The 14,654-nt window shown below is 47.4% G+C and overlaps 1 protein-coding gene across 2 annotated transcripts in view; it reads left to right on the top strand.

Annotated features, from left to right (window-relative positions):
* TNFRSF13B (TNF receptor superfamily member 13B) overlaps positions 1-14,654 on the top strand; it is a gene marked incomplete at its 5' end in the record, with an annotated part of 143,367 nt that overhangs the window by 108,731 nt on the left and 19,982 nt on the right. Inside the window, one exon of one of the 2 annotated variants that reach the window (XM_084763757.1) lies at positions 6,404-6,511. The exons of the other annotated variant lie outside the window; for it this stretch is intronic. Of the gene's footprint in view, positions 1-6,403; positions 6,512-14,654 lie in introns of those variants that run through there. 2 annotated transcript variants of the gene reach the window in all.

Genomic DNA, 14,654 nt, shown 5'->3' with positions numbered 1-14,654 from the left:
AGGAGATGCTGGTGCCAAGGCTTCACGGGGCAGAGCACAGGAGGCCAATGTTGCCAGGGTGAAGAAGTAGGGTAAAAGCGCTGGGTGTTCCTAGGGATGTCCCCTGCCCATTCCAGTGATGTCTGTGGTGGAGCAGACATGGGGAGGTGGGAGAGGAGAGCTGGCCGGGGGTCCAGGTTACTGGGGGTTTGTCTGCTCTTACCTAGCTGCCTGTGAGTCACAGTCTGGGCACAGAATCTCAAAATCACTGTCCCCCATCACCTTTCCTCAGGGCCTGGCCCTTTCTCTTCACAAAGGACCTGGTTCATTGAGTCTCCTTCCGCGAATTGGTCACGTCTACTAGGAAGCAGAACTTGGGTTTTGTTCACTTGCTTTTAGTTTTCATTCACTTGCTCATTCAAAAACCATCGGATGGGCGCGCGGTGTGTGTCGGGCCCTTTACTGTGCGGCCTGAGGCTAAGTCAGATGGCTTGGTATGTTCTAGTAGCCCAGAGGCCAGACGTTTCATGGCCTCAATTTTCCCATCTGCGAAATAGGTGGTCCCCGAAGGGCCATCCACCTGTAAGTCCCTTCTCTTCTAGAGCCCCGAGGAGAGTGGAGGAGGCAGCTTTCCCAACCCCGATGTACAATAAAGGACTTCAACTCGAGAGACAAGAGACCAACAGGAAGAGAAATGGACTTTCTCCTATTTTTAGATCTAAAAGTTTCTAGAGGCCCCGTGAGGGGGCTGGCCATTGAGCCTGGCTGAAATCTGAGTCTGGTCCCAATGAGACTGGCCACCAAAACTGGCTTGTAACTAAGTCTAACTCCCCAGAAGCCACATGGTGGCAGGGGACAACTGATCCCTAAAGTGTATGCTCTGACCCTACATGTACTGCTTGCTGCGTTTAGCACCACAGGACAAACACAAGCCTTTAGCACATGAGACTTTGCAGGACACTTATCTATATGACAGCAAAAAGTGAGAGCCCTTCCTCACAAACATTGAAAAATATAGAGACAATGGCATATTTAGAAAGCCACCGGCTTGTGAGGGTGACATTTGTTTTGGCCAAGGATCACCAAGTTAAGTTGTCAACAGAAAGGTCATCCTTGCTGTGCTGTGTTTGAACTTTACAAGGATGGGGTGAGAGGAACAGCCAAAGCAGCACCCACAGGTGTCACTGCTTACGGAGGGGTCATTACCCCGCGTGGAGACGCCCGGTAAGTTAGGTTCTTTTCTCATCATTGTGAAGACATACCAGACAGAAACAACTTGTAGGAGGGACGATCTATGTAGCTGATGGTTTCCCTGAGTTTAGCTCCTGGTTCAGAGCCTGCGGTGGGGTGGGTAGAGCAGGGCACAAAGAGAGACCGAGAAAGCCAGGCTCCCAACAGCCCAGCTTCCTTTCAAAGGCCTCATCTCCCACAGGGTCCACCACCTCCCAGGAGCTCCTTGGGCCCCAGACCCTGCTTTCAGTACACCGACCTTTAGGGGACATTGAGATAAACTACAGTACAGATCACAGAAGAAATGGAAGGTTAAAAGTAATAGAGAGAACTCTAGGCCACTGGTTCTCAACCTTCCAAATGCTGCGAGCCTTTAATACAGCTCCTTGTGTTGTGGTGTATAAACTGCAGTTGTTGTTAGGTCGGAGATTTGGGACAAAGGCAAGATGGCCTGGACCTTCTTTTCTGACCCAGGAGTCCACACTTTCGAAACACTGGACAAAGTCAGCTCCAGGATTCCTAAGACCCACCTACAGGGCCCTGAACTCACTGGATAAGGCTGTAATCCCAGTACCATCATCATCACCATCATCATCATCATCATCATCATCATCATCACCACCATCACCATCATCACCATCACCATCATCATCACCATCACGCCACATCTCCGCCCCAGCCTAGCCTTTCAACTTTGCTGACCTCCTCCTGTGAGATCAGTGAACCACCTGAGAGATGCCTCCACAATAAGTCTGCCTTTTTACTATAAATTCTGCTCGATTTGATTTCTTATGCCACTAGAGAAGCCACTCAGTTGTGAAAAGGGCTTTAGCAACAGTTCTAAAAATATCCTTCCCTGGACATTACCTTTTCCCAGAACATACTCAAGACAATATTATCGGGTAGCATGCCTCAAATGCAGGGACTAGAGGGGAGGCAGGCCTCAGCTAGCTGTCACCATGGGTCTGTGGGTGGAAACCCCGCCATGTGCACAAGCAATGCTCGACATTAATACTGGGTGATGTTCTTTTCGATGAGGTAATTTCACCGAAGCAACTCAAAGCCTTCAGTGAGACAGTACCACACAACAGACGGAGCACTGAAACAGAGCTGGGGCCGCCTCATGCCTCGCAGTCCCCGCGAGAGCTGCCAGAAGATGGCACCTCAGAGACTGAATCAGGTGGGAAACGCCAAATCTGAACTGTCCCAGCCAGTGTGATGTGAGCAAAGGGGGCCACAAGAGAAGTCCCATCCCTCCGCGGCACCGCCGTGGGGCTGGGCTCAGCTGGAAGGCTGGAAATGGCGCACCCAGGTGTCTAGGTGGTCTGGGGTTTGCCCTCTGTGTGCATTTTAGTTGTTGGACCGTGCTTACTAGTGTTAATGAACCTGCTCTCAAGCCTTGCAGTGTGCAGTGTCTTTATTCTGGGTTCTAAAACTCTGGCCATGTGACTCACAGTGAGAAGCCGGTGGTGCCCCTGGAGACAGCACAGAAAAGTCTGGTTTCAGAATGAGGTTTGGAAACTGCCGGCACTATTCTAAGAGAGCACATGTGCACTGGGGCGTCAGCCAGTGGTGACTGGATGTGACTCAAGGGACCCTCCCCTTCTGTTCCCTGCTGCCTCCCTGGAGCAGCCTGGGTTTTGTTTGCTTCTTATTTATGCACAGAACAGTGTAAGTATTGGCCAAGATAGTGTGTGAGGCTCAGGACAGCTTCCCCAGCCTAACACATCTCAGCTCCACGTGTAGAAGGTGTGGGATGCTCAGAAGCCCCAGAGAGCTACCCCACATGGGCCTGAGCCCCATGCAGCCCTCAGTGAGGCGGCGGAGTCCAGCTCCAACAGGTCCAGACAGGTGAAGAGGGGACACAGCCCAGCCATTCCACTGACCTGAGCTTGCCCTGTTCCCATAGGCAGAATGTTCCTGGCGATGGGCTCTACCTGTCACTCCCTTGGCCCAGCTGCGCTCTTGCTACTGGCTGTTCATTAACACTGGCTCTGAAAACCTCCCACGTAGGATTGGGGCTCCCTCAAACATATCACTCTTTTGTACCCTCTTGCCATATGTCACATTCCCAGGCACACTGTCCTGGGAAAAACAGCACCAGTGTGTGTGTGTGCGCATCTATGTATGTGTATGTATATAAATGTATGCATGTGTGTATATGTATGTGTGCACATGTGTGTGCATGTGCACATACATATGCGTGCATGTGGGTATATGTATGTGTGTATGTATTGTGAATGTGTCTGTATGTGCATATGTGCATGTGTGTGTACATATGTGTGAATGTGTATGTATGTACGTGCATGTGTGTGTCTGTGCATCCTACTGTCAGCATCCTGTTCTGCCACTTCTCCTCTCGGTGGCCTGTCCCATTGAGCCCAGCCTTTTCTGCACTTCACAGTTGCTGGCACTGCGCCTTTGACCTCTGCACCTGGCTACGGAGCCATCCTCCACTGAGTGGGTGGCTGCATGGCTGCCAGCATCCTGTTGCCATTAACGAACTTCCGGTGACAGACTTTCTATGTTTCAGGGGTCAGTATTGGGTAGGCTGTCCCCTAAAATGGTCTGTGCAGCCAGAAGCTCCAGCAGAAGGGAGTTCACGGTTTCTTAGATCACCGGCCGCCTCCCTCAGGATCATACGTCAGGGAAGAATTTGGACCTCATGGGTGACATTGATTTGTCACTGTTTAGTTTCCTTCTTTCCTTTCTTCCTTCCTCCCATTCTCCTGTCTCCTCTCTCTCTCTCTCTCTCTCTCTCTCTCTCTCTCTCTCTCTCCCTCTCTCCCTCCCCACTTCTGTGCTGGATTTTGAGCCCAGGACCTTGTGAATGTTACGCACCACCAAGCTATACCCCTACCCCCAACTCCCCCCAACTCCTAAGCTGTACCTCCCCCGCCCACCCACCTATATTCTCCAGAGTCTTGCTATGTAGCCCAGGCTGGCCTGGAGCTCACGATCCCCCTACTTAAGCATCCTGAGCACTGGGATTAAGGGTGTGTGATATTTTGTTCTTCAGAGCCGAGGAAGCCCGGGGCCTCATCCACGCTTGGCCGCTGGGCCGCATGCAGCTCTCCTCCAGCTGTTTTCAGCTGCATGACATATTACTAGGAACCACGGGCACTCTGCTACACAACAGAGCCACAAAACTAACCAGCTGAAGCTGGGTCCTTCTGACCAACTGGTCCCCTCCTCACCCCCGCCATGGCCTCTGATGACTTGATTTTCTTCCTAGCTATAGGATCTTTTGGCTCTGTTTTCCACACAGGAACGAGAACATGTGGCAATTGTCTTTCTGTGACTGACTCCTTTTTCTTTCTCTTTAAACAATTTATTTCAATTTTCAAATTTTTATTGTATGGGTGTCTTGTCTGTACACATGTCTGCGCATCATGTGTGTGTCTGGGGTAAATGAAGGCCAGAAGAGAGCATTGTATGTCCTGAAACTGGAGTTACAGATGTTTGGGAGCCACCATGTGGGTGCTGAGAGTTGAGACCAGGCCCTCTGGAGAGCAGCCAGTGCTCTTAACTGCTGGGCCTTCACTCTAGACAATGACTTCTTTTTCTTTTGTTTGCTCGTTTGAGGCAATGTTTCTTTGTGTAGCCCAGGCTGTCCTGAAACTCAATCTGTAGACCAGGCTAGCCTTAAACTCAGAGATCTGCCTGCCTCTGTTTCTCAAGTGCTTGGATTAAAGGCATGTGCTACCACATCCAGCCTGACTCCTTTTTTAAACACAAGTTCTCCAGTTTTATGCATGTTGATACATGCATCCTCTTTGAGGATGAATAGAACCCTATTGTTTACACACACCACAGTGTAGTGGATGTAAACATGTTTTTGTTTTGATCCCAAGTGTGGAATAGGGAACGGACCTGTGAGAGAACAGGTGATGTTTATCCACTGGAAGATGAGCCACCTCATGCGGGGGCTTGGTTTTTGCCAGCTGAAACACATCTTAGTACAGACTCTGAGAGGCGATATATATGAGCCCAAAACAAGGGGCGGGGGCTTTTGGGTCTTGGTATTGTTCAGCTGTTCATATCTCCACTTTGAGACGCTCCTAGAGAGAACCGCTCCAGAGAAAGCTTCAGGGCTCCGGGTTCCAGCTGCTGTTCCAGGTTCCAGAAGCAACTTTGGTGGAATTGCTGGTCTGCTGAAATCCTGCCGACTACACCAGGGGAATCGCTCCCAGGAACTGAGTCCAAAAAGGTCTACTTCTCCTGTTCCCATTAACCTCTTTTCTCTCCTATCTAGGGTAGGTGGGTTGGAAGGGAGGTGTAAGAATTAAAGAACCTCAAATAAAGTAGGTTTGGAAAAGGCTGAAGCCCACACCAGTTTCCTATCCACTCATCCACTGAGGCAGGCAGATTGACTCCGTATCTGGGCTCCTGTGAACACACAGAAATAAAGTTAAGGCACAAGATAATCAGGGCTGTCGCACTGATTCTCCATGCTGCTCATTGGAGGAGTCGCTGTGTGCTGAGAAGCTGCTGGAAGGACGGCCCTGCGGTGGCCAGGTGCTGTGGCGCACATCTGAAATCCCAACACTTCGGTGTCTGAGACAGGAGGCTCTTGGGCTCGGACAACTTAGTGACACCTGTCTCAAAAGAGCTAAAAACCAGACAAACGGCAATCAGGTGACTGTGTGAACTCATGTCATTCTCGCAATGACTCAAAGCCCCCCCCCCCTTTTCAGATGGGAGCATGAAGGTACAGGTCACAGAACATGCAAGTCCACACACACCAAGGCTTTGGACTCTGGAGCAAAATCCAGATCTCTGGAGACTGCACAGAACACAGGTACCTAACGTCCTGGGGGCAGTCACTATGGCTTCCTGGGAGAGGTGACAGACACTTCATCTGAGCATTGAGGAAGGGGCAACAGGAACTGACCAGGCAGCAGCACAGGATGTGGTGGCCAAGAGGAGGGAAGGCTACCTGGGGGCGACAAGAGCTGTTTGGGCAGCCTAGCCTGGAGAGTGGGTAGTGGACGGGAACCAGGGCCCTGAGCGGGGCCAGGGGAAATCCAGACGTGCCCAAGCCCTGTGATTCCATGCCCCAGGTCAGGATAAACCTCCCCACTGATGAGCCATCAGGGACGGGTCACCCACCTGTACTCCCTGGACTTTGGCGCAGGCGCAGGTCAGCAACGTGGCTTATTTACATCCCCAGGTTGAGGGGAAGACCCAGGAAGTGTGGCCAAGGCCTAACAAAAATCTCAGGCTAATAATAAACGCCCTGAGTAATGAGTGTTGTGGGCCAGGGCAGGCAGGAGGCTGGAGCTGGTGGCACAGGAGCGTGGTGAGTAGCCAGCTGTGGTGGGTGCGGGCCAAGAAGGCGCTCTGGGGGCTGTGGACCTGGCAGTGCTACCCAGCTTTGGGACAGCCCAGTGCAACACACAGAAGACTCCAGGGTCAGGTCTTGCCTGCCAGGGGTTATGGGGTCAGCCAAACAGGCATGACCCTTCTTTTTTTTTTTTTTTTTTTTTACCCATGTGCTTCAGCTTTTCTCCTTGTGCCCCTGGATTATTTTTAGGTGAATCTGGTGGTTTTTAGGTACCTCAGGATTCTGCCCCCCACTTAACTGCCATGAATTTCTAAGAACTCTTTTTTGTGTGCTTTGTTTTGTTTTTCGAGATAGGGTTTCCCCTGTGTAGCTTTGGCTGTCCTGGACTTGCTTTGCAGACCTTGAACTCACAGCAATCCACCTGCCTCTGCCTCTCAGAGTGCTGAGATTACTGGCGTGCGCCACCATGCCTGGCTAAGAACTCTTACTATCACAAAGAGCCTCAGGGCACAGGTGGGGAGCAAGGAGTGCATGGTGTCCTCGGTGGATGGGTTCAAATCAGGTCCTTCGAGGCGCACAGGGGGAGTCAGGTTTTGTATTTCAGCCTCTACCTGTGCCCGTTCTGCCTTATTTTCCTTGCTGATTATTGTTGATGAGCTAGGGCTGTTTAGCCTGTAGTAGTACTGGCATGGTTTAAAGGGTTTCCTCCAAGGCACCAGGTCTTCCTGCTCACAGCGGTTCCATCTATCCCCACACCCAAGGTCGTCTCAGGAAGGCGTTGCTAGGAGTTTTGTCTCTGTCCCCCAACCATGTCCATCAAGGGTGCCAATAAGTTTTACAGAGCATCACACGAGGCAGTGAGGAAATGTCAAAGGACCTGGGACCAAGAATTTGGAAGCATCCAGAATGTGCTAGAACTCACAGTAGCTTCCTGGAGTTGCAGCGAGGACAGGGACAGGTGGAGAGTTCAAGTTATCCTTGTTTGTTGTTTGTCACTTGCCCTTGGCCTCGCGTCAGTCTCTTCTCTGCACCTACAAAGTGGACCTCAAAACCACAAACTTGCTTTTGACCTCTCAGACTCTTTTGAAGAGTCACAAACAAAGGCTATGGGAAGTAAAAACAAAAATTATCCTCCGACTTAAAATTTTTTTTAATAGTTCCTATATTTGTCCCACCATGAAATAGGTATCTATGCTCTTGACATATGGTTCCTCTATAACAACAAAAGCTAAAACAGTTACACATGAAGTTAAAAATAGAAAACCATTAGCCAGATGTAGTGGTGCACACCTTTAATCCTGGTACTTGGGAGTCAGGGGCAAATGGCTCTCTGTGAGTTTGAGGCCAGTTTGGTCTACACAGTAAGTTTCAGAACAGCCAGGGTTTTAGTGAGACCCTGTCTCCACCCCCACCCCCCAAATAATAATAATAGTAATACTGATGATATTAGAAACCATTAAAATGAAAGTAACTACCTTAATATGTTTCACATAACAATTTTGTTTTGTTGCAATAGAAAAATGTTTTTGTATAAAAAAGAAATAAACCATAAGTATTTGGTTTAATAGTAAAAAATCTGTAGTTTGGCCCTCCTTGTGTTCTTAAAGCTGCCCGAGTGTTTCACTCTACAGCAGCGTGGGACTGCTCACTCACTTTGGTGTCTGGCTGGTTTGAAGGAAGTCTTTCCTTCCTCATTCAAGGTGTTCATGATAGCAGCCAAATGTGTCCTGTGTTGTTGATTTTTTTCTTTTCTTTTCTTTCTTTCTTTCTTTCTTTCTTTCTTTCTTTCTTTCTGTCTTTTTCTCTTCTTTTGGTTTTTTGAGAAGACAGGGTTTCTCTGTATAGCCTTGGCTGTTCTGGAACTCTCTTTAGATCAGGCTGGCCTTGAATTCAGAGGTCCTTCTGCTTCTACCTCTTGAGTGCTGGGATTAAAAGTGTGTGCTACCAACACCTGGCCTGTGTCCAGTTTTTAAAAGGTGGGAACAAACAATAGCAAGAGTTCAAAGTTGCCTCCTACATGCCTGGAGTCAGGGGTGAGGAATCCCTTCAGTTTGGGACTTGGCAGAGAAGCACCAGAGGCCACACCCCCACTTTGCACACCATAGCAGGTGACCCCCTTGGCCCTCTGTAAAGGAGCCTGCAGCGCCATATTGCAATATGCCAGGTCTTTCTGTGTGGTGGAAGCTGCTGTCTTGACTTTCAAAACATGCTTCAAACTAATCTGCTGCAGAGGTCTCTCATGCTGCAGTGCCTGCCATCTGGCCAAGAATGTCACGAGAAATTGGAGGTCCCGCTGACTCGTGGGTTTCAGGGTACACTGGAGTCTGTGTTGATCTGAACCCAGTGCACGGGGCTAGGTTACAAGAGGAATTCCTCCTTCTCTGCTAATCACCAACGGAGCTGTCTCCTTAAGTCTCTTTGCTGCTCGGCTCCCGTAATCCTCGGAGGTCTGTTGCCTATCGTAGGGGCTGGGCGGTGCTTCTGGGCTTTACATGTACCTGGGTGGTGGGTGACCTCTGCCCTCTGTTCAACCTGAGTCCCCCTATCTGACCCAGTGGCTGTGGGGGCTCCAGGCCTCTCTCTGGCTGGCCTGCTCATCTGACTCACTCCACAGGGAGGCCAGTAGCTCCACTTAAACAATTTTCTGTTTTCAGTATAGCCACAATTGCGTAGCCATCACGGAAACCTAATTTTAGGATGTTTCCAGTATCTCACAAAAGAAACCTTGTTAATCTTCATCTCTCCGACCTCCAGCTGCAGGCTAGGCTAATCCATTGCCCATCCCTATAGGTCTGCTTGCTGATCTCGATACTTTGTCTCAGCAGCAGCAGCAGCAGCAGCAGCAGCAGCAGCAGCAGCAGCAGCAGCAGCCCACTTCCACTCGGTGCGTGCTGTGATTTCCTGTTCCCTCTTGCTTCACATGTTTTCACAGGTCACCCATGTTGTAGCATGACCATGTCCATAGCTAAGTGATATCACATTTTAAGTACAGACTGCATTTTTTTTTTAAATCCATTCATCAGCTGACCAGTGGCTTGGGTGGTTGCGACTCTCTGGGGACTCGGAACAATGCTTTTGTGAAAGTGCCTATATTTTGGGCAGGTAATGCTTTCATTCCTTTGGATGAACAGCTTCCTAGATGTGGAATTGCTGGCCCGAGCGGTGACTCGGTTGAATGTTTCAAATAATTGCCAAGCCACTTGACAAAGTGGCCTCAACGTTGTGTGATCCCACTTAAGGCACAGGGTCCTCACTGTCTGTCCCTGTCCTCTGGGGTGTGACATCCTGCTGTTTTGAGTTTGTCTTTGCCCCATGCTGAGCTGGGCACTTTCCCTAGGCACGTTGCTCACTCAGGCATATTTTGGGGAAAATGTCTATTCAACTCTTTAGCCCATTTTTCAAAAGTTTTAAAGGCCGAGCCCTTAGTTTTTTTTTATCAATTTTGAGAGTGTTTATTTGTTTGTTTGTTTTTCGAGAGAAAGTTTCTCTGTGTAGCCTTGGCTGTCCTGGAACTTGCTTTGTAGATCAAGTTGGCCCTGGACTCACAGTGATCTGCCTCCTCCGCCTCTGAGTGCTGGGATTAGAGGCATGCGCCACCGTGCCCGCCTGGCTCTCTGAGTTATTTTTTAAACTGGTATTGGGTAAGGACTTACCTGCATTATTTTGCATGTGTCTATCCCACTTTCCCTTCAAGAATGGTATAAACATCTTAAATGTACGGCATCCTAATTTAAGTAATAGACACCATTCATTGGAAAGACTGGGTTTGGCCCCCATTGAATGCTTTATAGCCCTGTAAAGACACCGTGTGCTCATACATACAGAGACTTACTTGTGCTCCCTATCCGGCCGCACTGGCCGGACCCTGACTACGCGGGTACCACCCAGCAGACGGCAGCATCTCCACACTGTTTCATAACCAGCAAGTGTGAGTCCTCCAGCCTCGCCCTTCTTTTAAAGATGATTTTGAATGCTCAGTACCTTGCAAACCCCATTTGAATTTTTAGAACAGCCTTTTCTGTTTATGGTTTTTAAAAAGTCATTAGGATTCTGTTATAACCTGTATGATTGGTAGGCTGCTCTGGGCCATACTGATTTCTTAAGTCTTCCAGTTTGTGAATGCCAGAATATCGTTTGGCTTATTTAGGTAATTTCTTTCCACAATATTCTCTAGTTTTTGGCATATGCTTCTTTCAACTCATTGGTTAACTTTGCTAAGTATTTTATTTCTTTTTATGTCATTATAAGTTAAACTGTTCCTTAATTTCCTTTAGGATCATTCTTTGCTAGCCTATGAGAATTCAATGGCTTTTTTTTTTCCAGATAGGGTTTCTCTGTGTAGCCTTGGCTGTCCTGGACTCACTTTGTAGACCAGGCTGGCCTCAAACTCACAGCCATCTGCTTGCCTCTGCCTCCCGAGTGCTGGGATTAAAGGCATGCACCACCACGCTCAGCTCAATAGCTTTTTATTGTTAATATTTTACCTTGTAGCCCAGAGCAGTGGTACACACCTTTACTCCCAGCACTCAGGGAAGCAGAGGCAGGTGGATCTCTGTGAGCTGGAAGCCAGTCTGGTCTCTAGAATGAATCCAGGACACCCAAGGCGAAACAGAGAAACCCTGTCTCAAAAAAACAAATATGGACTTAATGTTCTTCGTTCCAGTCTGGGTATACTTGTTTGTTTGTTTATCATTTTGCCTAAGTGCCAGGCCTTTACTCTAATTTCGTCTGTATCCACAGATCCATGTTCACCAAGGATGCCAATACATAGTTTCTCAGGGAAGTGGATGAGGCATTGACCAGAGGCCACCTTGACCCAGAAGGAAATGCCACAGGACTTAGGGCTGGTAGTTCGGAGTAAATGAAGGGTGCAGTTTTGCCTCGTTCCTGCTCTTGTCTAAAACACTTTTCAGTTTTTCACCATAAGTATGTTATTGTCTGTACAATCCTTTATGATGTTTTTATTCCTAGTTTATTGCATCTGGTCTTTTTGTGTTTCTTTGTTTTATCATGAAAAAGTATTGGATTTTGTCAAATGGCTTTTCTGTGTCCTTTGGGATGACCGTGTGGCTTCTTTCTTAATTCTTTCGCTGTTGCACATGACACTGATGGCTTTCGGTGAGACTGAACCACCGAGCCGTCTAGGAACAGCCCCCCTGTGACAATGGTAAATAACACGCTTCAAGGTTCAATGTGCTGACATTTTCTTGAGGGCTTGCCCCTGTATTCATGAGACATATGGGTCTGGGATTTTTCTTTTCTTTTAATGTCTCTCTGTGGTTTTGGCATGAGATATGTTTTGTCTCATAATGTAAATTTGCATCTGCTCTTTGGGCACTATTTGCATGAAATATCTTTTTTGTTGTTGTTATTGTTGTTTTGTTTTTCTAGACAGAGTTTCTCTGTGTAGCCCCAGCTGTCCCAGAGCTCACTCTGTAGACCAGGCTGGCCTCAAATTCCGATATTCTCCTGCCTCTGCCTCCTGAGTGTTGGGATTCAAGGCATGTGCCACCAAGGCCTGGAGATCCGTGAAATATCTTGAGATGCATGAAATATCTTTTTTTACTTTAAATCTTCTGTGCCCTTTGATCTAAGTGTTGTGGTTGGGGTGTGGCTAAGGGGTAGAGACTGCCTAACAGGCTCTAGTCTCCGGGCTCCCTCTAAAAAGCCAACAAAAACAAAAACAAATCTTCTATAAATAGCATAGAGGTGAATCTTGTGGGTTTTTGCAAATCTACCTTCCTTTAAACGAGTGTGCAGATAATTTATATTTAATATTTTTCTGATAAAGATTGATTTCTGCTGTTTATATATTGCTTCTGTTTTATTTATTTTGTGCATGAACGTGTGGATGTGTCAGGGCTGGGTGCAGCCTGTGGGACTCAGTTTGCTCCTCTTCCTGTGTGGGTTCATGTTACCAGGCACCCTACCCCCGATGGAGGCGCTGCCTCGCCCTCTCTTCTGCACATTTTTAATCTATCTTCTTAGTGATTATCTTAAAGATTGCACTTAACAACTTGATCTTGTGATGTCTTAATTTGAATATCTACTTAGTTTCATTAATATGCAAAACTCTGTTTCTAAAAGTCGCTCCCCCCCCTTTTTTTTTTATGTTGTTATTCTTGCATATTTTCTCTTTGGACATTGAATGCTGATTAACATTGGCTTTTTTTTTTAAGGTTTATTTTTATTATTTTTAATACTTTTATTCCATGTGCGTGGTGTTCTGCCTGCCTGTATGTCTGTGTGAGGGTGTCCCCTGGATCTGGAGTTAGAGACAGTTGTGAGGCTGCCATGTAGTTGCTGGGAATTGAACTCAGGTCCTCTGGAAGAGCAGCTGGTGCTCTTAACTGCTGAGCCATCTCTCTATCCCCTAACATAGGTTTTTAATAATTGTTTTATGTAGTGTCTGTTTAATTATGTAGCAAAATAGAAGTTTCAACTCAAAAAAAGTATACAATAATTCAAGTTTATCTTGGCTGGCCTGGTGGTACAGGCCCATGATCCCAGGCACCCAAGAAGCTGAGGTAGGAAGATCACAAGTTCAAGGCTCTATGTAGGTGAGAGAGGGGGTTCAAGGTCAACCTGGCCCAACTTAACAAGACCTTGTCTCAAAATAAAACAAAGAGCTGGGGATTATACTCACTGGAGGATGCTTGTCTGACAGCTGTGAAGCCCTGGGTTCACTCAAGTGCACACTCGAACATGCTCACATATGCACACATGCGCATACACACACATATACATACACACATACACACAAACATATATATATACACACACACACACACACATTAATTGATTGATTGATTGGTTGGTTGATTGATTGATTGATTGATTAAATACCCAGACATGGTGGCTGGTTCATGCTTTTAATCTCAGTGCACAGGAGGCAGAGACCCTGAGTTTGAGGTCAGCCTGGCTGACATAGAGAGTTCCAGGCCAGCTAGGCCTATTTAGGGAGATCTTATGTCAATAAAATAAAATAAGACAGAGACTGGAGAGACGGCTCAGCAGTTAAGAGCACTAGCTGCTCTCCCTGGGTTTGATTCTCAGAACCCACATGGCAATTACATAACAAGTTTCCTTTCTTTTTTCTTTGTAATGATGATGCGGGGAGAAAGACCATGTGCCACTGCAGGCATGTGGAGGTTACGGAACAATTTAGTGCAATCAGTTCTCTTCTTTAACCCCTTATGGGGATCCCAGGGGTGAGACTGAGCCTGGCCAGGCTTGAGAAGCAAACACCTTTCCCCGCTGCTCTATCTCCTGGGTCCACAGGCTGCTTTTGTCTCCCTGCTTTCACAGCTCTCCTTATCCTCAGGGTTCTATGATTTTATTGTATCATGGCTCAAGTTTGAGGGTTTTTTCCCCTTCCTTTCTTCCTCTCCCCTCTTCCCTCCTCTTCCCTCCCTCCATCGCCTTCTCTCTACAGTGCGAGATATTGAACCCAGGATCTCATATCTATAGGCAAGTGCTCAAGCACTGAGCTGTAGCCCAAGCTTTTACATTTTGTTCCATTTGTGTCTACATTAGGTAGCGATGACATTAGAATGATCGGCCTATCCACCACCTGACGTTTGCTGTGTGTGTGCTGAGAACTAAGACCCTCTCTTCCAACAATCTTAAATAGATGTTATTGTTAGCATTTTATTCAAAAATGAAACAAGTTCATACAGAGTGCAAAGTAGCAAGAAATTTTACGAGAAGCAATAGAAATGATCAGAGCACACTGCAAAGGAGCATCCGGAGTGAAGAAGACAAAAGAGCCCAGTTGCTATTTGGGGGCTTCCTTTATGGGGTTCAAGAGAACGAAGTTTGGTTGCTCAGGGTGTAGTATGGGCAGGTCTCTGTGTCGATTGATAGTAATTTTTTTTCTTTTTTGTACATGCTGCTTCCCTTAGCACATTTGATTTTAATCACATGAGCTCAATTATACATATTCATACGTTGGTAAATAGGGGATTCTCCCTGAAAGTTCCTGGCCTGAGGACACAGTTTTGTCTTATCACGTATGTACCCCAAAACCAGGTCACTGGATTGCCCCTTCTATTCTTCCTGTTGGTACACTCATTGAGAATATGCTTGAATGGGAACTAAAATTGATAGTTGGTAGAGGTAGAGCAACTTACCCTGTCAATAGAGAGGTATAGCTCCC

The sequence above is a fragment of the Acomys minous genome, assembly GCF_964271855.1.
Source record: "Acomys minous genome assembly, chromosome: 16".
Classification (NCBI taxonomy): Eukaryota; Metazoa; Chordata; class Mammalia; order Rodentia; family Muridae; genus Acomys; species Acomys minous.
The sequence above is the reverse complement of the archived record's forward strand: the minus strand, read 5'-3'. Positions and strand labels throughout refer to the sequence as shown.